The sequence below is a fragment of the Desmodus rotundus genome, chromosome 2 (assembly GCF_022682495.2).
Source record: "Desmodus rotundus isolate HL8 chromosome 2, HLdesRot8A.1, whole genome shotgun sequence".
In the NCBI taxonomy this organism is placed as follows: Eukaryota; Metazoa; Chordata; class Mammalia; order Chiroptera; family Phyllostomidae; genus Desmodus; species Desmodus rotundus.
Genome location: NC_071388.1, coordinates 40,588,990 through 40,613,506, shown reverse-complemented (window position 1 = coordinate 40,613,506; position 24,517 = coordinate 40,588,990). Strand labels below are relative to the sequence as shown.

The window sequence follows — 24,517 nt, the reverse complement described above, 5'->3', positions numbered from 1 at the left end:
TGTACAACTATTGTCCACTTACTAGTTCTGTTCTTAAGCAGTAGTTCCATCCTTAAGCTAAGAATGGTTTTACACCTTTCACTGATAGAAAAAATATCAAAAGGAGAAAAGTATTTCATGACATGTAAATATTCAAATTTCAGTACCCATTAAAAAAGGGTTTTGATAAAGGAGTTTATTGTTCTAGAGCAGTTTTAGGTTTATAGCCAAATTCAGAGGAAGGTACAAAGAGTTCCAATATACTCCTGGCCCCCATACATGCACAGCCTTCCCCATTATCAACATCACTTCCCGGAGTGGGACATTTATTATAACTGATAAACTTACATTGACATGTTATTATTACTCAACATTCATAGTTCACATCAGGGTTCACTCTTGGTGTTTGCTCCTTCTGTGTGTTTAGATAAATGTGTAATGTCATATATCAATCACTATAATATCATACAGAATATTTTCACTGTCCAACATTAATCAAGTTTTATTGGAATATAGCCACATTCATTTGTTTATATATTATCTATGGCTGCTTTCCTGATACAAAAGCTAAGCTGGGTAGCTGTGGTTTCCTTCACACACATATCCCTCCTGTGTGATCTTTTATCATGGGGTACGTACTGATATCTATTGAATTAATAAGTGAATTAATTCTCTTTTATTCCATTTCTACTGTCACTTCCCTGCTTGAGGCTCTGATTCCTTGTCACCTGGTCTATTTCACAAGTTTCCTAACCAGCATCCTCACTTTCAGTCTGCTTCAAACATTTCTCGGTATGGTTGCCAAGTTCATTTTCCTAATGTAGACCTCTGGATCACGTCCTTATCTTAACCAAAAAACCTTCTAATTGCTCAAAGAAATGAACCAAGCCTATAAAGTTGGAGTTCAAAGCCCTCCAATATGTCCTGAGTGATCATTTAAGACTATTGTATAATTACCAAAAACCCAACCTGACCTTCCACATTCTTTATGCTTCGGTTCCAAAACTCCTTCTGTTGTGATCTTTCATCCTTTCAAGGTCTGCTTTCTCCATAATACCTTTCCTGATCCTACATGGATGAATAACTTTTGATCTTCAACATTTTAATCCACATAGCATTTGTTTTACTACTTTTATGAACCATAATATTTCCAGCCTATTACTGTTATTAATGATTGGCATTATTGATTAGTCCAGTCTACAAACTCCCTGGGAGCAAGAACGATGCATTCTCCATCTCATATTCTACCTCATAATGCATTTTCAATGAACATCCAGTGAATTAATAGTTACTTATGTGTTTCATATGTATTAAAATACTGCACAATTCAGTTAGCTCTTACCTAAAAAAACTCTCCCTTAATTCCCAAGTTCTACTCCAGCTCTGACCCTAGTGAAGCTGCTTCTCCCAGTGAAGCTGCCTAAAAGGACACATGCTGTTTCCTCTCTCATCTGCCCACTCTCCTTAGCCTACTGCAATCTGGCTTCCACCTCATTCCTCTCCCCAAGATGCTCTCACAAAACCAGTCCCAAACTCTTTGTTGCTAAATATACTGTGTCCTTTTTGTTTCTTAATTTACTGGACATTTCTACTGAAAGATGGTCTCAAGTCCCTGTCCTGAGCCCAGGGCTTACATGAGCTCCACATTGACATGTTCAGTTCCGTTCTGTTCTAGACATCCTCACCTGAGTGTCAAACCCAGGAGAGTGCTCAATAAATATTTGTTGAATAAAGACTATCTCCCAAGCCTGCTCTTCTTAGTCTAGATGAGGGTTTATTAACCTATTTTATCCTAGGCCCACTTTTTAATAAATATGTAAAGTCTTATGTTCTTCCCATCTCCCCAGTACCAAATGCATTCCGACATAGCTGCTCACCCTTCACCCAGAGGTTTTTGCAGGCTGAGAATGACTGACCCTCTGCTTGTTCCCATCAGAAGTCAGACAAAGATGATTCTGTGGAGCATTAGTTTCTGAAGTTTAAATTATTAAAACAAAAGAGTATTTTTGAACATTCCAAATATAAAATTATGCTATAATATTAAGTATGTTCAGAGGCCTATTGAAATAATATATTACAGCAACCTGGAGATCCTGCTGACCCTTGGGGGCTGGGGATATGGTCCTCCTTCCCCTTCTGCTACTTTTCCTCCCAGCAGCTAATCCTAGTGCTAGACGTTCTCTAAGGCAGAGTGCAGCTCTAAAACTGTAGCCCTAAAATCTTAAAATGTTTTTGACCCCCTGGAATTTTCCTTTCCTCTCTCTCATCCTCTGCCCTCTTCCCACCCTTCAAACTTCTAACCCTACCCCCTTTCATTTTATTTTCTTATTTTCGCCCTATTGATCATGATTGTGCTGTCCCTGTGGGCAGCTGATTTTTTTTTTTTTTTTTTTTTTTTTTTTTTTTTTTAGAGACCAGAGAAGTAACTTGTCCATTTTGGAATTTTCTACGAGGAAACAAAGTTACTATCTCCTTGGTCATGCTTAGCAGCCCAAAAGAGAAAAATATTCCCAAGTTGCTTTAGGGAAGTCATCCGAGCCAAGTTGAGAAGAAAAGTCTTTTTTTTTTTGATTTTTTAAAAAATATATTTATTGATTATGTTATTACGTTGTCCCATTCCCCCCCCACTCCACTCCATCCTGCCCATCCCCGCCCTCCCACATTCCCCGCCTATAGTTCATGTCCATGGGTCATACTTCTAAGTTCTTCGGCTTCTACATTTCCTACACTATTCTTACCCTCCCCCTGTCTCTTTTCCACCTATCATCTATTCTACTTATGAGACGAGAAGTCTTAAAAGGCCTTATTTGCCTTATTTCCAAATATGGCTTCCCCAACAGACAACAGAAATCCTGAATTCATGAATGAGGCTTAGCCAAATTCAAACTTTCTGAACAGCAGAAGCTGGGGGTGGAGGGTAAGGGGACGGAAGTCTTAATTTTCCTTGTGCTCACATTTTCATTTCACTGTGTCCTGCTGGCTCCTACCTTTGAATTGTTAGGATGCTAAACTACTCCATTGGATGAAGCACTTTGCCTTTCCTTCAGTTTATAAAAGAAGCTGAAAATAGCTATGGGGTATTTTTTGTCAACATATTTTTTGTCACTATACCCATGTCTTTTCACCCCCACTGATCTAGCATACATTTGCTAAGAAAGCTTCCCTTTCTAATGAAAGGAATTGTACATTATTAAATCTGTTCTGTAACTCTCTTAGTAGGAGAAAAAACACATATAAATTTTCGTATTGGTTTCTGAGCACCTTATAAGGAGTCTGTGAACATCAAAAGGCATTTATTTTTGCCTTACGATTCGCTCTTGGGGGACATACTCATTAGGGCTATGACAACACTGGCAATTTTAAATGGCTGGCAGATTGGATAAAAGAGCTACACTGGCTGACAATCAAGTTCAAGCCTCTAAGAACCTCATAACATCAACTGTTTAAGCCAAAAAGGAGAAGCAAAGACCTCAGTAACTAAAAGAAAACCTATGCAGAAAATATACTGGTGCGCAGGCAAATGACTCACTGAAAGCTTTAGAAACCTGGGGTTTCAAAGTTTTATAAAATGTTTCCCAATCTTCACTCCATGCCTCAAACTCCAAACAAATTATATGTGTTGAGCCACTGTAGTTGATTCCTGCACTTCTCTCTTCATATTTTCTAAAACTACATAGCATAGAAGCTATAAAAGTCTGATACCTAATCACAAGTCTAAACCTTTGTGATAGTAAAGCTAAAGACTTGGTTTTCTTTATCAGTGCCTGTGGCCTCTTTCTAGGCATTAGCATTCTATTATCATTTAAGTGCACTTGACATTGCTCATTTAATATGTAAATTAAGAATATAGTTCCCTATTGCAGTGCACAATGGAATTTATGGGACACAATTGAAAAAGGAGACTCAAATTGATTTCTAGTAGTAAGTTACTACATAAATTGTTTCTCCCACCTTCATTTCTTTTCTTATTCTTAACTTCACCTTTTCCTTCATCCTTAACTTTCTGTTCAAAGTCCCACACCAAGTAGCATGTTCTAAATTTTGTTATGGCACCCTGGATTCATGAGCAGGGGTGGCTATAGGCAAAAGCATAATGAAATACCCTGTTATATCTATTGGTAGAAATGCCGTCTTCTGTATCCTCCATGAAACTCCACTGAAGAATATTCTTTCAGAACTAAGGGCCTGAAAAGCTGGTATATTTTCCCTAATGGAAAACATGTAGTGGGATTTTTTTTTTCAATTGCTACATGATCCTCACTACAATTAAGCATGACAAGAACTATTACCAGGAGGCTTATTGCAAGTTCCCTTTTAGAAGCTGGGGCAAAAACATATAGCTCCTGCATAATAAAGGTATGAGGAATTTAGAGAATGAGAGAGAAAGGGGGATCCAGGATTAAAGAGCACAGCTAGGGAAGCTGGGTGGAGCATGAGGGAAGGGTCAGAGAGAGAAACTTCCAGTACTGACAAACTGAGAAGTCACTTCACAGACCAGAATGATCAATAGGGATGCTCAAGTGTTTTGATGTAGGATATGCAAAGCGAATTCTTTTCCCTCCCCCACAACCCCTTCCCCTCTCGGGGAAATCTACATTGCTCATTCACCCTTCTGGGAAAGTGGGTTCTATTAGATAACCTCAGTGAAGAGCTGAGGTCTGCAACTGTGAGTTGGCCTTTGACAACAACAGAAAGAGGTTATGCATGTGTAGGGGACTGTGAGGGTCCACTGACATCTGGGTTACCCAAGGAAGGCCCAGGCTATAAGGGTCAGAGAGACTCAGATTTAACCCACATCGCCTCGTGCTGTTTGTGTAACCAGAGGCAGGTCACTGCAGTTCTTTGATCCTATAGGTTTTCCACTGTCAATGACAGTAATGATAGGTGTTGTGGGGGTTGCTGCAAGGATTAGGGCTGACATGTATAAAATGCTCTGTATATGGAAGTTACTCTTTTAATGATGGTACTCTTCCATTTTTATTTTAGTGACTAAAACCCTCAGCCAAGTCTGTACTGAAAAAAGCTTTGAAATGTATGGCCTTCATATGAAAGCTATTGTTTTTTCCTGGGTTTATATTCTCTCTATTCCTAATTGTTTAGTCATTATTTGTATCCAGTGTGTTCATTACAACCTGCATCAGAGCCCTTACTAACAGTGGTCTTACGTAAGTAGTGTTTCTGTCACCCATGCTCCCAGTTTCCCCATACTGAATTTCAGAACATGATGGGAATTGGTGCACTCCTTCCACTTCAGATGCTGTTCCATGCTTACTGCTTCATGGAGCTGTCTGACCAGTTTTTAGAATGACACCTGCCCTGCACTCTTTTGCCTTGTCCCCCTTGCCATCAAAAGTTGGCTCCTAAAACCACAATGAGGTACCATCTCACACCAGTCAGAGTGGCCAGCATAAACAAATCCACAAACAAGTGCTGGAGAGGATGCGGAGAAAAGGGAACCCTAGTGCACTGTTGGTGGGAATGCAGACTGGTGCGGCCACTGTGGAAAACAGTATGGAATTTCCTCAGAAAACTCAAAATGGAACTCCCCTTTGACCCAGCAATTCTGCTGCTGGGATTATACCCTAAGAACCCTGAAACACCAATCCAAAAGAACCTGTGCACCCCAATGTTCATAGCAGCACAATTTACAATAGCCAAGTACTGGAAGCAACCTAAGTGCCCATCAGCAAACGAGTGGATCCAAAAACTATGGTATATTTACACAATGGAATTCTACGCAGCAGAGAGAAAGAAGGAGCTTATACCCTTTGCAACAGCATGGATGGAACTGGAGAGCATTATGTTAAGTGAAATAAGGTAGACGGTGAGGGACAAATACCATATGATCTCTTTAACTGGAACATAATCAATAGAAGAAAAAAGGAAACAAAATATAACCAGAGACATTGAAGTTAAGAACAATCTAACAATGGGCAGGGGGGAGTAGGGAGGGGACAGTGAGGAGAGGGGATTACAGGAACTACTATAAAGGACACATGGACCAAATCAAGGGGGAGGATGGAGGTGGGAGAGGGAGAGGGGTTCAGCTGGGGTGGGGTGGAGGGATGGGGAGAAAAGGCACACAACTGTAATTGAATAACAATAAAAATTTTTTTTAAAAAGTTGGCTCCTATCTGGGATTGGTAGTGAAGCAGTGACTGTGGAAACTTGGTCTTGTCTTTTTTGTCATTATGTCATTGCCAACTAAGCTGACCACACTCAACCATCATGTTCATATCAAAATTTCTGCCCAGCCCACAGGAAGCAAGAAAAGAAAAAAACAAGGGACAGATAACATTCTCATCAGACACTTGAGGGAGGTGAGGCCCCCGAATGTCAGTGATCAGCCCAGAGACACATTAATATAAAACTGGAATGGAACCTGGTCACCCACTTTCCTGTATCCTGGACACTAAAGAATGTGACCTCTTAACACACACTGATTAGTCAGGCAGTCTATCGCTTGTCGACACATCAAAGCATGGGCACAATTACTTGATCCTACTGAAGATTATAAAAGAATAATTTCCAGATAATAGCTTCTATTGGCAGAAGAATTGGGGCTGCATGAGCCTCATCTCCATCGTTGGGTTCTATTTCTAGTCCATGAAAGCCCTGAAACCTCAATACTGTCATGTAATGGAAAGGTAGCACCCAGTTCCTGACACAAAGCCCAAGGAAGTTTTAATTTCACAAAAAGGAAAACAACTTTACAGTCAATTTCAGTTGCTCTGGAGTCTTTACAAACATGTTCCCCTTCTCCTTTCGTGTAATAACTTCTGAAGACCCCAGAGAGGTCTGGATTTCTAAACTTTCCAGTAGTGGTGTTTGTTTGTTTGTTTTTGTTTTGGCTTTGCAAAGAGTACAGTGTGCAGTATATTAGTTATTATATCCAGGAATATGAGACCTGCAAGCAAAATATTTGAGAAGGCTCTACTTGCCCCAATGGTTATGTGGGAAATATCCAACTCTCCAGTTTTCCAAAATCCAGGTGCTTACAGAATAATGTTTACACTTATGTTGAGGAGAAGAAACATGCATTGCTCCACTAACAAGAGCTTTGAACAGTTAATCCTTAATAAACTGAGAAAACAGGAACCTGAGCTGATTTTCAGGACTGATTATCTATTCCTTATCATGCCGTTACAGAGATTCTTTACAACTACACCAAGACAAAGTACCTCTGGCTCTCACCAAAAGTACTTAAAAGTAACACAGAAGAGAAATTTTGCAAAATGCTTAGAAGATTGACTAGACAAGAAACTAGGAAGCAAAAGACAGAAAGCATTACTATCCAGGTACTAATTTGGAATAGCAATAAAACAATGACACTCCTAAATAATAAACATTTTCTTTAAGAACTTAAAAAAATAGCAACAATCCTAATTTAACAACAATCTTAAAGTATATAAAGTGGAATAAATTATTATTAGGAAAAAAATTCTGCATAACTGGTATAATTATTATGTCTCTCAAACAGAAGTTCTTTCACACTGTGCTGCTCTCTCCGTCTAAAACTGTAGGCAACGTCCACAGCAGCACGGCCCAGACCATCCAGAGCATCATGTTTGCATGGACAACACAACGATCCAACTTGTTCTCAGAGGAAGAAATCCCACTTAGATCCATCAAGATGTGCACCAATTAATTTTACTCTTCTACCTCCCTCCCACCCCTCAGGCTTTAATCATCTGTTTTGTAGCAATTATTGTAAATTACTGGTAACAACAACCTTGGAACTTCAATACCAATACAAGCCAATACCCCACTGCCACCTTCTTGGCAGTTTGCCATGCATGCAATATTCAAGTTAGGCAGTAGGAGGCAGCAAATGGCTCAAAACCACAGGCAAAGATAACTTGGAAGAAGTTGGGAAAGGAACCTAAAGCTACAAAACAGAGAAAATAGATTTCTTCTTAAACATAAACTTCCAGGGATTTGGATTTTCTATAAGGAACAACTAGAAGGGAAAGGCTTTGGCCCTTGCATAGACCTTTGTGAAATTATCTGGACCTGTTCACCATTTCAGCATCTCTAAAAAAAACCTCTTGACAGCTACTTTAAGGGTTAAACAGCATAGGTCTTGGTTTCACTTAATCTTGTATTGTTTCTTGGCTCCAGAAACGAAGGTCTCATTGTTGCCTCCGTGGAAATCGCAGGTTGCACTTGCCTGGCAGTGCCTGCACTAATGCAAACACTGTTTCCGCCTTCCCGGAGACACTAGAGCTGGTTCTGCTCTGTATTGTTTCTTTCTGACTAAGGTATTTACATATTTAAAACTTGCACCATAGTTACTTAAAAAAACGCCAGTGATGCATCTGCATTTTAAAAAAGTACATGTGACATGTGCTTTAAAGTATGTCTTCAGATAACACAGGTCTGCGTTATTTTTAGGAAGCTGAAAATGTACTTTCACTTTACTAAAGGGGGAAAATATCTCTAAACAAAGCTTTGTCATATTAGTTACAATGCTTGATTAAATAAGAAATGAAGCTTAATCCACCTTAAAGTTGTTTGATTGCTTCATAATATCAAAACAACTTTTGCCTCCTTGTGGATATTTATTTTCAAGAAATAAGCTCAGGTAATTTATACGAGCATTTCATTTCAAGCACAAATAGAAAGGTCCTCAGAAAACATGACAGCTAGGGACCAAAATTATAAATGTGTTTAGGAAGACCGTGTGGTGTATGAAAAAAGAAAACTTAACATCCCCAAAGATAGTTCTCTGCAATTTTTGCATGGTTTCTTAAACCATTGTACTAAGAGTATATACATTATATGCTACATAATATTTAACTATCACAGAATATACAGTGGTGGTGAAAACCACACATTATCATGATAGTAATACTGTCATAAACAGTTAAATCAAAAGTAATTCACATCAAACAATGCAAATGATGCTCAAAACCTATTCTCCTTTTAGCCATGCATGATGAATCCAAACTCTTCCAATAATTAAAGAAAATACGCATTACTTACTATTTTTAAGATGTCTATGCCATCCTCTTGAATTCAAAGGGATGAAGAAGAACCACTGTCATGGGGAAATCTAGCAGGCAAAAGAGGAAAAATAGCAAGTATTAGTTGTCTGAAAATTAGCATCTTCAGGTTTTCTTGAGGTGCTTCCCACAAGATCCCAAAGCAAAGAATAAAAAGAAAAAGTTGGAGAAAAACATCACACACTTCACGAGCCGACTTTCTCCACAAACCCATGCAGCTCCAAACTTTAAAGGCTCAAATTGTTGAGCATCCTGATTGAGCAAATATCCGACTTCAGTCTCACTGGTTACGTACACAATTTCAATAAGATGAACGCATCTCCAAAATTATGGCTACTTTAATGTATTATCCAGATTTTCCCCTTGTTTCTCTCCCTTTCTCCCTTTTCCATTCACATTTTTCTTCCTTCAAAATGCACATAGGTCTGTTCTTCCTTGTATCCCGAGTCAGGCCTGGCTTTGAAATGCATTTCAATCTCTCAACACAGACTGCTTTCATTGCATTTAGAGTCCCACTAAGGCCCAGCTTTAAAAGCTACTGATTCTTTTTTTCTTTAGCCTTCCTCACAAAGGAAGGGTATTTTGTAAATTACCAGCTCGTTCAGATCAACAAAAGGTACTTTCATAGAAAGCCCCATTTGATTTTGCTCAAATTTGATTACAAGGATGGAGAAAAGGAAAGGAAGTCAAAAAGAAAAACCCCAGATGGCTTTTTCATTCATCTCAGTGAATGAGCTTTATCTGTGCCTTTTGAAACTGTAGCAGTGGAAAAGCATTTCTGTTGGCTTAAAAAACTTGACAAAAATTATTGGTTTGCCATTTCTCATGTAACAGCCATTGGGAACTGGATGAAAAGACTTTTTCATGGGATCGCCTGCTTGGATCAAAATAATGGAGATTAGGTATTTCATTATAAATTACAGTGGGAGATAGAGCAGGCTGTCATATTAATAGTAACCTGCTCATGGCCTTCAATGGTAGCTATTCTCCTAGACAAAGGACCAAGGGGGTTGTCTATTGAACTTGTACTTTAGGCCTGATCAATTTTCTATCATCAAGGCAAAAGGTGAGATGACTAACAAAAGAATTCACACACTAGTGACCTCATAAGCTTACAGATAAAACAGCTTAAAGAAGCAAAACACATCCTGAAATTATGGATGATAAACTATATAAAGGAGAAGAAGACAGTATGAGAGTGAGAGAGGAAAAGAGCAACGGTCTATAATTCTCTCTCTTCTTGGCCAAATGGACACATTAAAAGCTACTTGTTTTCAGCTGCAGATAATTGCAACGTTTGGTTTGCAGTGGTCTGCTTTAAATCCTTCAGCTGACTTTTTTTTCCTCAGCACAACTCCAATCATTTCATTCTTTATTAACAATGGCATTGTGTTTAAGACAAAGCTTCTACAAAGGGTCACACTTAATAATAAAAACCAAAAAGAATCACAAGCAACACATGCTTCAAAATATAACACAGTAGAATTTGCCTTTATTTGCTCCAGATTACCAGCCTCTCCCCTGCTTCTCATGCACTTACTTGTTAGAATCTAAAGCATTTCAAAGACTAAGCTGTACCTGCAACTAAAAGACAGAGAATCTTAATGAAGCATAATGAAACATGTGATTCAATGAAGGTGCTTTCAGAAAGAGTGATGATAAGATGCTAATCCAAATAACTAGTAAAGGATAGGTGATTAATTTTCATCCAATCACAAGGAATAAGGTAGATTCCCAATTGCAGTTGTCCAAATCACTGTAGAAATTGCTAAAACTTTCTTGCCTGGTATATTTTCATGGAATTTTCTTCAACTTTTCTCAAAATGATAATAATAATTGGGATTTCTGCCTGTTAGTGTTACTGTTCCTTGAATTGCAGGATGGTAGTAGGGAATTTATGTTCCAGGGATAAAACACAAGCTACCAAAGGTTACTGTAACCTGGAAATGTAGAGACAGTGTAACACTTCATGAACATTACAGAAAACTAATGCAAAGTAAAAATATATGTGATCAGGATTTATTTTGACTGTGCTTTTTTTTTAAAGCCTAGGTTTCTTTTAAGATTATCAATGTAAAAGGATTTCTAACTGCCTAAGAGTTTGAGAAAATACCAAGAGTGTCACCCACTACGGCAGCTGTCATACTAACACTACATTTTGAAAGCACCCTTGATAGGTGTAATGAGCCCCTCCCAAGTCTTGGGCACAAGTAGTCTTAGTACTCACAATATAGTAGGTTATATATGTATAGATCAGTAAGACAAGGGTATAGTATTATCTGAGGCACATATACAAATGACTCCACATGTGTATAAAATTGTACTTGCTTTGTTTTTAGGGAAGCCCTGGATCCTTTGACTATTTTAACCATTCAGAGAGATCCCAAAGTCAAGATTATTGAAAGAGGAATTAAACAACACTGGGGAAGCCAGTGTGTAGGTGAGCTATTCCCACTATTGTTATAAATGTGGATTAATATGATCTTTCCAGAGGGTACTGGACAGCATGCTTCAAGAATTTGAAAGCTCTCCTAAATCTTCCTAGTTCTAGAAATCTTCCCAGTAGAAACTATAATATACTTATTATACAGTGAGTCAGACAGTTTAGAAGCCAAACTAGCTGAGTACCAATTACAACTTGACCAACTTCCAATTACAACTTTATTGATTTTGGTTATTAGCCTCCCTATGCTTCAGTTTTCTAACCTATAAAATGGGGATCTCAAAAGTGTTACAAGAATTATGTGAGTCAATATATATAAAGCATTAAAGGTGCGACTAGCACACTGAATAAATATTAGATATTATTATTACATATAAATGCTCCAAATCTGGAAAATTATTAACTGAATTGTGATAAATAAATACAACAGAATGCAATATGAGCATTAGAGATTATGTTTTTAATGACATGAAAAAATATTCATACTAAGTGAAAAAATTTAGGATACAAAACTAATTATGTGATTTTAGGTATATGTATAATAATATATATGTGCATGAAGAACTGGCAATAGTAGTTATTCCTAGATAATGTAATTTCAAGTGATATTTATTTTTTATACTTTTTAAATATTAAATTTTTAATGAAAATTTGAAATATATTTTTAACTCCTATATTCATAAGACTTAGTTTATGAAGGATGAGAACTGGAAGCACACCAAGCAGAATGCAGCATTTATCAGAGATGGGACAGGCTAAGGGGAAAGTCAGAGTCTATGCCACAGCTCACCTCCATGCTTAGCACTAAAATCTGGAAATGAGATGAGCTTCCACAATTGGGAAGTATGATTAAGCTCTAAAATGTAAACACATAAATGGAAGCATAGGCTTTCGGCCAAGATGGAGGTGTAGGTAGACACACTGTGCCTCCTCCCACAACCAAAAGAAGGACAACAACAATTTAAAAACAAAAAACAACCAGAACTGACAGAAAATCGAAGTGTATGGAAGTCCAACAACCAAGGAGATAAAGAAGAAACATTCACCTAGACCAGTAGGAGGGACGGAGACAGGCAGCTGGGGCAGAGAGGACTTGCAGCAAGGCAGTGGCTGGCGGATCCAGCGAGGTGGTGGATTGTGGAGGGGAGCAGGCCAGGCTGCAGCTAGCAGACCCTGCAGCCCCACATTTGTACACGGATAAACCAGGAGGAACGGCAGGGGAGTAAGACAAACCGCACAACCCAGGGCTCCAGCACGGGGAAATAAAGCCTCAAACCTCTGATTGAAAACACCCGTGGGGGTTGAGGCGGCAGCAGGAGAAACTCCCAGCCTCACAGGAGAGGTCGTTGGAGAGACCCACAGGGGCCTAGAGCATGCACAAGCCCACCCACTCGGGAATCAGCACCAGAGGGGCCCAATTTGATTGTGGGTAGCGGAGGGAGTGACTGAAAACTGGCAGAGAGTGGAGCAAGCGTCATTACTCCCTCTCGGCCCCTCCCCCACGTATAGCGTCATAGGGCAGCGACCAGCGTTACCCTGCCCTGGTGAACACCTAAGGCTCCGCCCCAGGTGCGCCAAGACAAAAAAAAATAAATAAATAAGGCCCAAATGGAAGAATAGATCAAAGCTCCAGAAATAATACAACTAAGCAATGAAGAGATAGCCAACCTATCAGATGCACAGTTCAAAACACTGGTAATCAGGAAGCTCGCAGAATTGGTTGAATTTGGTCACAAATTAGATGAAAAAATGAAGGCTATGCTAAGAGAAACAAAGGAAAATGTACAGGGAACCAATAGTGATGGGAAGGAAACTGGGACTCAAATCAATGGTGTGGACCAGAAGGAAGAAAGAAACATCCAACCAGAAAAGAATGAAGAAACAGGAATTCAAAAAAATGAGGAGAGGCTTAGGAACCTCCAGGACATCTTGAAACGTTCCAACATCCAAATTATAGGGGTGCCAGAAGGAGAAGAGGAAGAACAAAAAATTGAAAATTTATTTGAACAAATAATGAAGGGGAACTTCCCTCATCTGGCAAAGGAAATAGACTTCCAGGAAGTCCAGGAAGCTCAGAGAGTCCCAAAGAAGCTGGACCCAAGGAGGAACACACCAACGCACATCATAATTACATTAGCCAAGATGAAACAGAAGGAGAGAATCTTAGAAGCAGCAAGAGAAAAGGACACAGTTACCTACAAAGGAGTTCCCATAAGACTGTCAGCTGATTTCTCAAAAGAAACCTTACAGGCAAGAAGGGGCTGGCAAGAAGTATTCCAAGTCATGAAAGGCAAGGACCTACATCCAAGATTACTCTATCCAGCAAAACTCTCATTTAGAATGGAAGGGCAGATAAAGTCCTTGCCAGATAAGGTCAAGTTAAAGGAGTTCATCATCACCAAGCCCTTATTATATGAAATGTTAAAGGGACTTATCTAAGAAAAAGAAGATCAAAAATACAAACAGTAAAAAGACAACAAACTCACAACTATCAACAGTGAACCTAAAAAAACAAAAGCAAAAACAAAACAAAGGAAGCAAACAACTAGAACAGGAACAGAACCACAGAAATGGAGATCACATGGAGGGTTATCAACAGGGGAGTGGGAGGGGGAGAGAGGGGGGAAAGGTACAGAGAATAAGTAGCATAAATGGTAGGTAGAAAATAGACAGGGGGAGGGTAAGAATAGTATAGGAAATGTAGAAGCCAAAGAACTTACATGTATGACCCATGAACATGAACTATAGGGGGGGAATGTGGGAGGGAGGGGGTGGGCAGGATGGAGTGAAGGGGGGGAAATGGGACAACTGTAATAGCATAATCAATAAACATATATTTTTTAAATGGGAGCATAATGGATCCACAAAGTTCCCACCCCAAGAAACTCTCAGTACATAGTTTACCAAAGGCATCTGACAACAGGGGAATCCAGCAAAGTGACTCAGGGATGAACTTGCAAAGATGCTCACATACCAACATATACAGGATATGTGTAACACAAACAGCTTCCATCCAATCAATTAGGGGTGAAGGAAAAAGCCAAGGAACAACAAGACATTTCAACAACAAGATAGAGTAGTGATCTAATCAATTGCAGGTGCAGCTAAATATAGAAACCGTAGGTTACAGAAAAGGGTATGTCTAGAAAGAGGGAATAAAGCCCAGAAGTAGGCACCTGTCCCTGTCCCTCCTCCTACCCACTCAGAGCTTGAACCTGAGGACTGGAAGGAGGTGCCTAGAAGAGCAGACCTGACCAACCCCTCCCCCTGCTGGGCCTTCAGTCAAGCCTGAACTCAAGGAGAAGGGTGGGGAAAGGAGGAAGCCTAGAATGTTTAATTGAGATGCGCTAGTCTTTACTAACTAAATGTGACTGGAAAGTCATGAAATATCCCAAGACACTATAAACAGCCAGGAAATGACAGAGCATTGCTGAAGGTGAAGAAAAGAAACCTGAATTCTGATTACTTGGTACATGAGTTACAACACTATTATTCCTTTTTTAGAAAGAAAAGATGTAAAAGCTAAGTGCTAGACTTTTCAAGAAACTTCAGTTAATAAAAAGCAAAGTTGAAGAATAGGAAAGTGCCATCTGATCCAGCAACTCCACTTCTGAACATTTACCCAAAAGAATTGAAAGCAGGGTCTTGAACAGATATTTTTACACTCGTGTTCATAGCAGCATTATTCACAATAGCTGAAAATGGAAGCAACCCAAGTGCCCATCAACGGATGAATGGATAAACAAAACGTGGTTTATACATTCAATAGAATATTATCCAGCCTTAAAAAGAAATTCTGACACATACTACGACACGGATGAATATTGATGATATTATGCTAAGTGAAATGAGCCAGACACAAAAGAACAAATACCATATGACTCCACTTATATTAGATACCAAGAGTAGATAAATTCATACAGAGAGAATAGTGGTTGCTAGGGGCTGGTGGGAGGGGGAATTTGGAGTTACTGTTTAATGGGTACAGAGTTTCAGTTTTGCAACATGACAAGCTCTGGAGAGGGATGGTGGTGATGGTTGCACAAAATATGAACATACTTAATGTCACTGAAATTTGTACTTTAAAATGGTAAATTTTATGTTATGTATGCTTCACCATGTTTATTTTTTAAAGAATACAAAAATGTTGCTTTCTAAACTCCTCAATTCTTTTATCTTATCATCCAATGGAATGGAATGGCGTAAAAAGAAAAGGGAAGGGGAGGGAGCGCTGGGGAAGGAGAAGGGGAAGGGAGATAGAAAGAGGAAGGGATTAGGGAAAGGAAGGGCAGTCAGTTGTGCAATTTGTACACTTCACCCAAATTCCAGAGGGGACAAATGAGGTCAAATTCCCTCCAGGAATTATGATGACTAAATAATATGCCCTGGGGCGGAATTTCAATGGGGGGAGGTCAGGGAGGAATACCATTTTGTAATTCATCTGCCCAGAGGGAACATCCTTTGTTAATTTGCAAAATGGTACTATATGTGTCAACGGGCCTTGGAAGGGAGCCAGGCTGGTATGTGGACAGACTAAGAACAATCATTTAGAACGAATGGTAGAGTTGGTTATGTGCTCTTTGTAAATGAATTAGTGGCCAATCCCCTGTGGTAAAAGAACTCTTGCCTGGGAGTTTCAAGTTCATTATTGTCTTCTTCACTGGCTCTTTGCTGCCATCAACACAGCTAGCATTATATCGATATACCCATTACTAAAGCGTATGAAAGAAGAGCACAATTCTAGTGACACATAATTGGAGTAATGGTATGTGAGATACAATCAGGCTTTTCTAAATGAGACAAGATAAATTGACCCAAGATCTAAAACATGTGCTGATCACTCTTCATAACTACAGGGAACTCCATTCTTAAAACCACTTATTTGTGGATAGTATTTAAAATGTTCATTTCCAACCCTGACCTCCCACCCAAACTAATGCCATATTTTAGATAAACTAAAGGACATTTCTACTAGGTTATGACTAAATCCTCAAATCACTCTATTTCTATTTCCCTATCCCCCCGCCCCACAAACACACACAAAATAGCTTCCTCTCTTAGCTTCTCTGAATGCCCAGACCCAAAATATCAAAAACATATTTGAATCCTTCCTTTCCTTTGTGCCTCCCAGTCAACTGATAGGGTTCATTTACTTGTTGGTGTATTATATCCAGACCTTTCATCCCTTTCCTACAGTCACATGTAGTCCCTTATCACTCTGAAAATATAACCATTTCTCTACGTTCTTTAGTTTTCCCTCTGCTGTTCTTTCTCTATGACCTCACTCAGGAAGAGCAGTAATTTTCTCCTTTGATTTATTCACTGTCTACAAACATCCTAACTCTTCCCTCTGTGACTTCTGGAACAATGATTACCTCCCTGATTCTCCAGTCCCTCCGATTTCGAGTTCCTGCCTACCCTAACTTTAATGAGAGATTCTCCCTCATCTCCAAAAGCCCTTTTGCTTTAATCCTATTCTCTCTACAGATTCTCTGGATATCTCTCCCTCTTCAAGATCATCTATGATCTGTGTGCTAATGACTCCCAAATTCACTCTCCAGCACCAGTCCTAAAGCCAGCTCAAATTCGACTTCAGTGTGTTAAAAACCAATCTCATCATCTTCTACAACCCTGCAGGGAATGGGAGAGAAAGAGAGAAAGGGGCAGAGGGGGAGAAGACAAACCTGCATTCTTCCCTTTCTATCTTGCTAAAAAACAACACAGGTTCTCAAGCAACAAATCCCAGGCCCATCTTTGCTATTCCTTATGTCTCAGCCTCTAATTAGCCATGGAGACCTTTAAATTACATAAATTTCTCTATAGTTTCTTCCCTTTTATCAAACTCCTATTGCTCTAATTTGGATCTGAAGCAGCTCTAACTTAAACAACTAAAACAATCTCCAAACTCTCTAATCCTCGAAATTCATCCCTTACTTGGATATTAGAATGTTTCTTTTTAAATTTATTTTTTATTAAATTTTTTTTTTTAATTCGAGTTTACATTCAATAAGTCAGTCAGAGAAAGACAAATGGCACATGATTTCACTTATAAATTAACAAACAAAACAGAAAGAGACTCATAGATACAGAGAACAAATTGATAGTTGCTAGAGGATTGGAGGGTTGGGAACTGGGTGAAAAAGGTGAAGGGATTGAGTACAGATTGGTAGTTACAAAATAGTCATGGGGATGTGAAGTGCAGCATAGAAATTTAGTCAATAATATTGTAACGATTATGTATGGGTACTGGAAATATCAGGAGAACACTTGGTAAAATATATGATTAGCTACAATATTTTAAAGGAGAAATCTACCCATGCCACCACTGTGATTAAAATCCTTCAATAGTACCCCACAGTAAAGCCTTGCTACTCAAAATGCATCATCTGGGAGTTTGTTAGAAATGCAGAAACTGGAAATCCCCCCTCCCCCTCCAGGCGTTCTGAATTAGATCTGCATTTTAACAAGATCTCCAGGTGATTCATATGTATATTAAGGTCTGAGAAGCACCAGTCTAAAGAATAGAGCACAATTGTAGCCTGATCCATTCACCCTATACAACCTTCACAAACTGTCCACCTTCTATCGTCCCAGTTTTAACTCCAGCCCCTTCCACTCCACACTGCCCTTCCTGCCTCAGGACCTTTGTACAAGCCATTTTTGCCCTTGAATAACATTTCCTACTTCATTTGGCAATGTCTAACTCATCTCTCAAGGCTTCACCTAAATGTCACATCTTCTTACAATGCGTCAAGATCAGAAGTTTTATTTCAAGAGAAGAATAAAATATAGCCTGTTTTAGAATACAGTGTCTGTACTAGACATAAGTATTTTTTCACGAAAATTTTGTTTTAATTAAACATTTTGTTCCAATTGTGTGTGTATAATTGCATATTGATAATAACCTAAAATGCATTTCTTACTATAAATAACAATCAATAAAGCTTGAAGTCTTAAAATTAAAATGCCTTCTCTAATTCAGAAGTGGTTAAAAGAGCCTCAGATTTGTTCCATGGTGTGCATACTGTTATTATAAAACATTGGATTTTATGAAAGTAAATTTTTTCATGTCTGTTTCCCCATAAGACCACGAGTTCCTTCAAGGTGGGGCCTATAACTTCTCCATCTCTGAAAATCCAAATACTACCACAACCAATGTCTATGGAATGAATGAGCATTAATATTACTCAGGAAAAGATAAACAGTTTCTGGTGTTGAGGCAGGAGCAACAGAGGTGTAACAGGGTGCAGCCAAGAGGGGGGACCCCAAGCAAGGATTTGTAACGGGGTCCAGAACTCAAGGTGTCCAGGAAATATTAGAAAAATATATATAGGATCTCCTCACCCCCACAAGTCTGAGCTGGGGAAGGGACACATGGAGCAGGGCCATTGAGAGCTGTTTTGTACAGCAACAGCTGTGCAACTAACCCCTGGCATGGTCATTTAACATATTTATAACCTTTAACTGGTTTCACAGATATGTTAAATAGCTGTGGCCATGCTTTGAGCTAGGATGATGGAAGTGACTTCCACCCAAGACGTAACTAGGAGGCAACTCCCCCTGGTTACAGGGCCTGCGTGAGAGCTTGGAGAAGACTGGCTCCATGCCATAGGACCACACCTGCCCAGACTTACTATGGCAGCCCAGTAAAGCTGGAAGAACATGGGGATGCTAGCAGGTGTACCTGATTGTAGGAGAAATTGGAAATGGGGCTGCCTAGGAAGACTGGCGCTGGGATTTAAACCCAGGTGTGGCAGCCATACCTGGGGGAGAACCACGCAGCTTTGGGGTGCTCCATTTTGCCACATGGCTTAGGAAGCAGGAGAGACTTTGCCTGGAAGAAAAGGGGTGAAAGGACTCTTGCTGGTGGCCCATGAGAAGGTGCTACATGGTTTTGAATTAACCGGAGATCATGGTGGCGACACAGCTGATGGTGCTGGGAGCCTGAACCACAGACTTCTACTTCTTTTCCTGAGATACAGTACCCCAGACTAGGGCAGAGGGAGAAGGAAGGACTGTGTGCATCTGTGGGTATTCTAAAGGACTTTCGTATTTTAATGAAGACATTAAGTCATTACTCTAAGTCTGTATAGCTTTTGAATAAATAATTCCTTTCCTTTTCACCAATCTCTGGCATTGAGAGACGTCTTTTTTGTGGTGGCAGGCAAAGCAAGCCTAGTAGGTTGGGGGAAACCCCTGGAGAAAAAAGGGGGTCCTTTTATATCATTCAGGTGCCCCCCAGGTCTGTTCTGTAACAGAGGGACAGACTCACATCTTTGGGAGGTGGTCAAGGGTCCAAGGCAAGGCTGTGGGCATCAGCAAGACTGACTTCAGTTTTGAATCCCTGCTTCATCTCTTATGATTGTATCACCTTGAACAACTTACCTAACCATGTGGAGTCTCAACTTTCTCCTCTGAAAAATAGGGTTATTGTATTTCATTTTCTGAGTGGTAAGATAGGTGAGATAATGTTGCATAAAGTGCTTAACATTATCTAGAGCATAGTAACTGCTCTGTAATATTTTTATTGGTATAAGAATTCAATATGACAGTTCATCTACACATCGGCCACACAGTAGGTACTCCGGAACAGTAGTTATTGTAGCTGAGCAATTTATTGTGATTTTTAGTATGACAATAATCTACTGAAAAACCTAACTTCTTATTTTAACTTGGGAGTCAAAATAGGACTTCCTGCTCCCCACAGGAGGACATCTTATTTTATTCTTTTTCTCTACAGCACATATCACTTATTAAATATTACATAATCCTTACTTACATATTATGTTTATGTATCATCTAACTCCTCCACCTGAATATAAGCCTCATGAAGGCAGAAATGCTTTCTATTTTGTGACTGCATATCCTGAGTGCCTAAAACAGTATCCAACAGAGAGTAGAGAGAGTAGGCACTAAATAGTTATTTGTTGAATAAATGAATTATTGACTAGCCCTTTATGCCCTTCAGTTCTGGACTTTTCCCGGTCTGAGGGGAGTTCAAAGTCTTTTCTGGTGAAAAAGCAAAAAGCCAGATAGGGTTGGCCACCCGTAAGCCAACCCTAAAAAGAACTACAGCTATCATGCTAGAGTGTTTCAGGAGGGAAAGCACAAATGCTGCGGTGTTCCACAGTTGAGGAGGAGAGGTGGCCTCATTCCCATAAGATGAGATTCCCCAAACTGAGCACAGAGACAGAATTTCGAATTCTCAGAATGGCAGAGTAGCCCCCACGTGTACTAAAGGCAATGTTGTCTGTCCCACAGAGGCCAACGAAAGATGCAGAACTGTTTCCCCTGAGGTGCATCCACATGAGGAAAAGGGCTTTATAAACCAGAGAAAATCATCCAAAACACCTTTCAGAAAAGAGAAAGTCTGCTTCACATTTGAGTTAATCCCACACAGAGAAGATAGGCAAATTAAATGTCTTCAGAAAAGGGGTCCGAGACTACTTATGCTGAGGAACCATTGAAGGAAATAGAGGTATTTAACTTGGACTAGAGGAGTGCCCAGAGGACTCTAAAAACGCAAATACAGACATATAGACATAGACATAATTGTGTTGCACATGTGGAGGTGCAGGTAGATGTTGATCTAGTTGTGGGTATAGATGCAAATGCACACATTCTCCTGTGGAAAAGGGCAATAGACTTTCCTATGTATTTTTGAAATTATCAAGTAAAAGCTACAGAGAAAAATTTCATATCAGCATAAAAATGTTTCTAATTTAACATGGTCAGGAAATGGAAATGACCTCATTTAGGAGGTGATCCCTAACACTTTAATGTTCGGACAGAGAATGAACTATCATTTGGGTTGAAGGTTACACAGGAAACACAAGTGTTGCTTCATAGTTTATAGAGATGTCTGTCAAGAATTGTGAATGGCCTGCATGCAAGATAATTTAGGCTGCCACAGCTTCATGGACGGATGTTAAATAAGAAGTGTCTGCTAAGGATAATAACACAGAACAAACAGCAAGCTCACAGATGCTTTGCAGTTCTGCTCAATTTCAATTCTTAAATGGACTTATTTATGTTGGATACTTTGAACACATTTAAAAATTGACTGAGATGTTATAAAACTGTAAAGGTCTGTTACTGGTAACTCCATTAAAACAAATTAGAGTACTTTGAACATAAAATAATATTTTATTATCTATTTTAAAAAGGATCTTGTCAAGGAAATAGTGTAAATAAAACTCAAATGGATGTGCTTAGTGTACCAGAGAATAAAAATTTCAACAATTATAGAAACATTAAATTACAAATAGTTGCTACGCTAATTAAAACCATCTTATCAACCATTAAAGTAGGTCCTATGGGATCTCTACTTGGCAGTATTTTCTTGGGCTAGTTGGAAATGTTCTGTGAATTTCAAAGTAATAAAACTGAGTTCCTTCAAAATGTTACATAACTCAAACCATTTAAGTCAAATTTGCAATCAGTCTGATTTAGCAAAGTTTAACTGTCTTAGTCAAAAGTTAAAATACTTCTATTTACATTAATGGCTATTAATGGCACTAATCAAGGCAGAGTTATTTAAGCAATGAGTCAGTTTTGGTGTTAGAGCAAAGTCAAATTGATATGGAAACAGATAGCTGTGGGGTACTATAGTTGCAGATACTAACCCTACCTGCACACATCCGAGATAAAAATTATTTGCCAACAGGAAGAATCACGACTAAAGTCATGAGTTACATTTTTTATTATTATTTTAACACATTGACACATTTCCTGATCCCTCCTTTTCCCTCAGACCCCAGATTCAAGCACTCAACATGCTTTTTTCATTTTATCTTTCAAATACATGACTAATCTCTCTTGTGGGCTGCTGGGACCTAGTCCATACACCATTATCTCAGCCTGAACTGGTACAGTGTTCATCCATGGACCTCTCTCCTTCCCCTCCTCCTTCCATCAAAGCCCATATGCCTCCTTAGTCTTCTCAGAGCCATAAGAGCAATAATTCTAAAACTCTACTATTCAAAACCCTTCAAAGACTTCCCACTGTATTTAGGATGAAACCTAAACTCCTTCCCAAGACTTGCCATTTCCTGCATGATCATGAGCTAGCATCTGCCTATCCCTACAAAACTATCTCCTACAGCTCCTTCCCTTGCCCCCTTCCCTCTTGATACCTTAGTATTTTTTGTCTTCTTATAACACATAAACATATGCTATTCCCTCTACCTAAAGTGTTCTTTTCTTCCTATGTTGTACTCATTCCTTTTTTTTAAATCCTCACCCAAGGATATATTTATTGATTATTCATTCATTAATTCATTTATAGAAGGTGAGGGGAAAGAGAGAGATATTGATGTGAGAAAGAAACATCAATCAGCTGCCTCTTGAACATGCCCTGACCAGGGATTGAACCTGTAGTGTAGGTATGTGCCCTGACTGGGGATCAAACCTGCAATCCTTTGGTATATGGGATGATATTCAAACCAACTGAGCCACCCAGCCAGGGCCACACTCATTCTTATCCTACCAATTTCTCCTCAATGTCCACTCCTCATAAGGCCTTCCCTGGCTACGGCAGCACCCATCCTGCCCCATTCAACTTTATTGTTCTCTCTCTCCATTTCAGAATCTTGTTTTTGGCCTTCATAGAACCTGTCTCAATTCACTATAATTGTATTAATTTATTTTTTAGTCTGTTTTCACTAGATTGTAAACTACATGAGAAAGGAACCATGTCTGTGCCCTTCACGACAATACTCCCAGGAGTTAACACAGAGGCTGGGCACTCAATAGGTGTTCGGTATATATAAGCTGAGAGAGAGAGAGAGAGAGAGAAAGGAAAGGAGAGAGGGAGGGAAGGAAGGAAAGAAGGAAGGAAGGAAGGAAGGAAGGAAGGAAGGAAGGAAGGAAGGAAGATAACAAAACCACAGCCATTCCTTGATTTCAAAGGTAGTTGAAACTTTTGCATATATGTATATATATATATGAAAATTTTGTCAGAATTTGTACACTACAAAATGAAACTTGGAAATTCAAATATTATTTTAAGTAATTCAATCAAATTATGGCTTCTGACAGACAATAATAACACATAAAAATGAGACCCAAAACAAACTGAAAGCTTTTTATTAATTCCTCATGGTCAAGTGTGAATTGAAAGATATGTCCTGAACTAGGATCTGCCACTTACAGCAGGAGAGCCAGGTTGAAGAAATGGTAAGGTCAACAGATAGAAACTGTCCCTGCTCTGATGGAAACACAGATGAGACAGCACTGTCCTCAAGCTCGATGATGATGATCTTGATGATGAGGACGATGATGATGTTAATGATGGCAAGAGCACCAATTGTCAAGCACTTCTGTTGTGCCAGACACTGTTCCAAGTGCTTTGCCTATATTAACTCTTTAATCCTTATAGCAACCTTGCTGCTATCTCCACTTTACAGATGAGAAATTCCAAGGCCTAAAAAGGTTAGAGTAAACAGTTACAAAAACTCACACAATTGAGAAGTGTAAGAGCTGAGATTTAATGCTAGGTGCTTTGATCCTAGATCTCCACATGTATTTCTGTTGAAGAAAAAACAAAATGAAGGTCACTGTTTGAATATACCACTAGACCAAAATTCACAGTCACATAACCAAAAAATAAACCATCCTAATTTACCTGAAATGCTGACTCTGACCTTAAACAAAACTTAAGCTTTCTTCATGTCCTTATAGCATACCCTTACAGTCTCCTAGCTAATCAGCTACAAACAAGTTCGTGCAATGGAAAGGATTATACATTTCTAGTCACCAATCACAAGAGAAGACGATTTGCTCACTCGTTCATTCTTTATAAGCCAAGCTGTACCTACTGAAAGCAAGTTCTAACCAACTTCCATCTGAAGTTTCTCTGTTCTAACTTCATTTCTTATGTTACTAAATAAAATATTCATATCAAGTAAGGCTTTCTGAATTTTCTTCTGATATTTTGAAGTATACAAAAATGTTTTAGGATATCCCAAGAAGAAAGTCTACCTTATATGAGATTGGGCATGAAATGACAAAATAATAAATGCCAGGCCTTTGTAAACATGGGGGATGTTCACATTTCCTCTCACTGGAGAAATACATATAAGTTTGGCCC

At 39.1% G+C, this 24,517-nt stretch overlaps 1 protein-coding gene across 1 annotated transcript in view; it reads right to left on the bottom strand.

Moving 5' to 3' along the window:
• LOC128780200 (uncharacterized) overlaps positions 1-9,659 on the bottom strand; it is a 486,095-nt gene extending 476,436 nt beyond the window's left edge. The window contains exons 1-2 of the mRNA XM_053918121.1: positions 9,169-9,659; positions 8,965-9,034 (exon numbers count right to left, since the gene is read on the bottom strand). The gene's annotated coding sequence lies outside the window, so the exon portion shown is untranslated. The remainder of the gene's footprint in view (positions 1-8,964; positions 9,035-9,168) is intronic.
• Between the last annotated feature and the right edge of the window lie 14,858 nt (positions 9,660-24,517).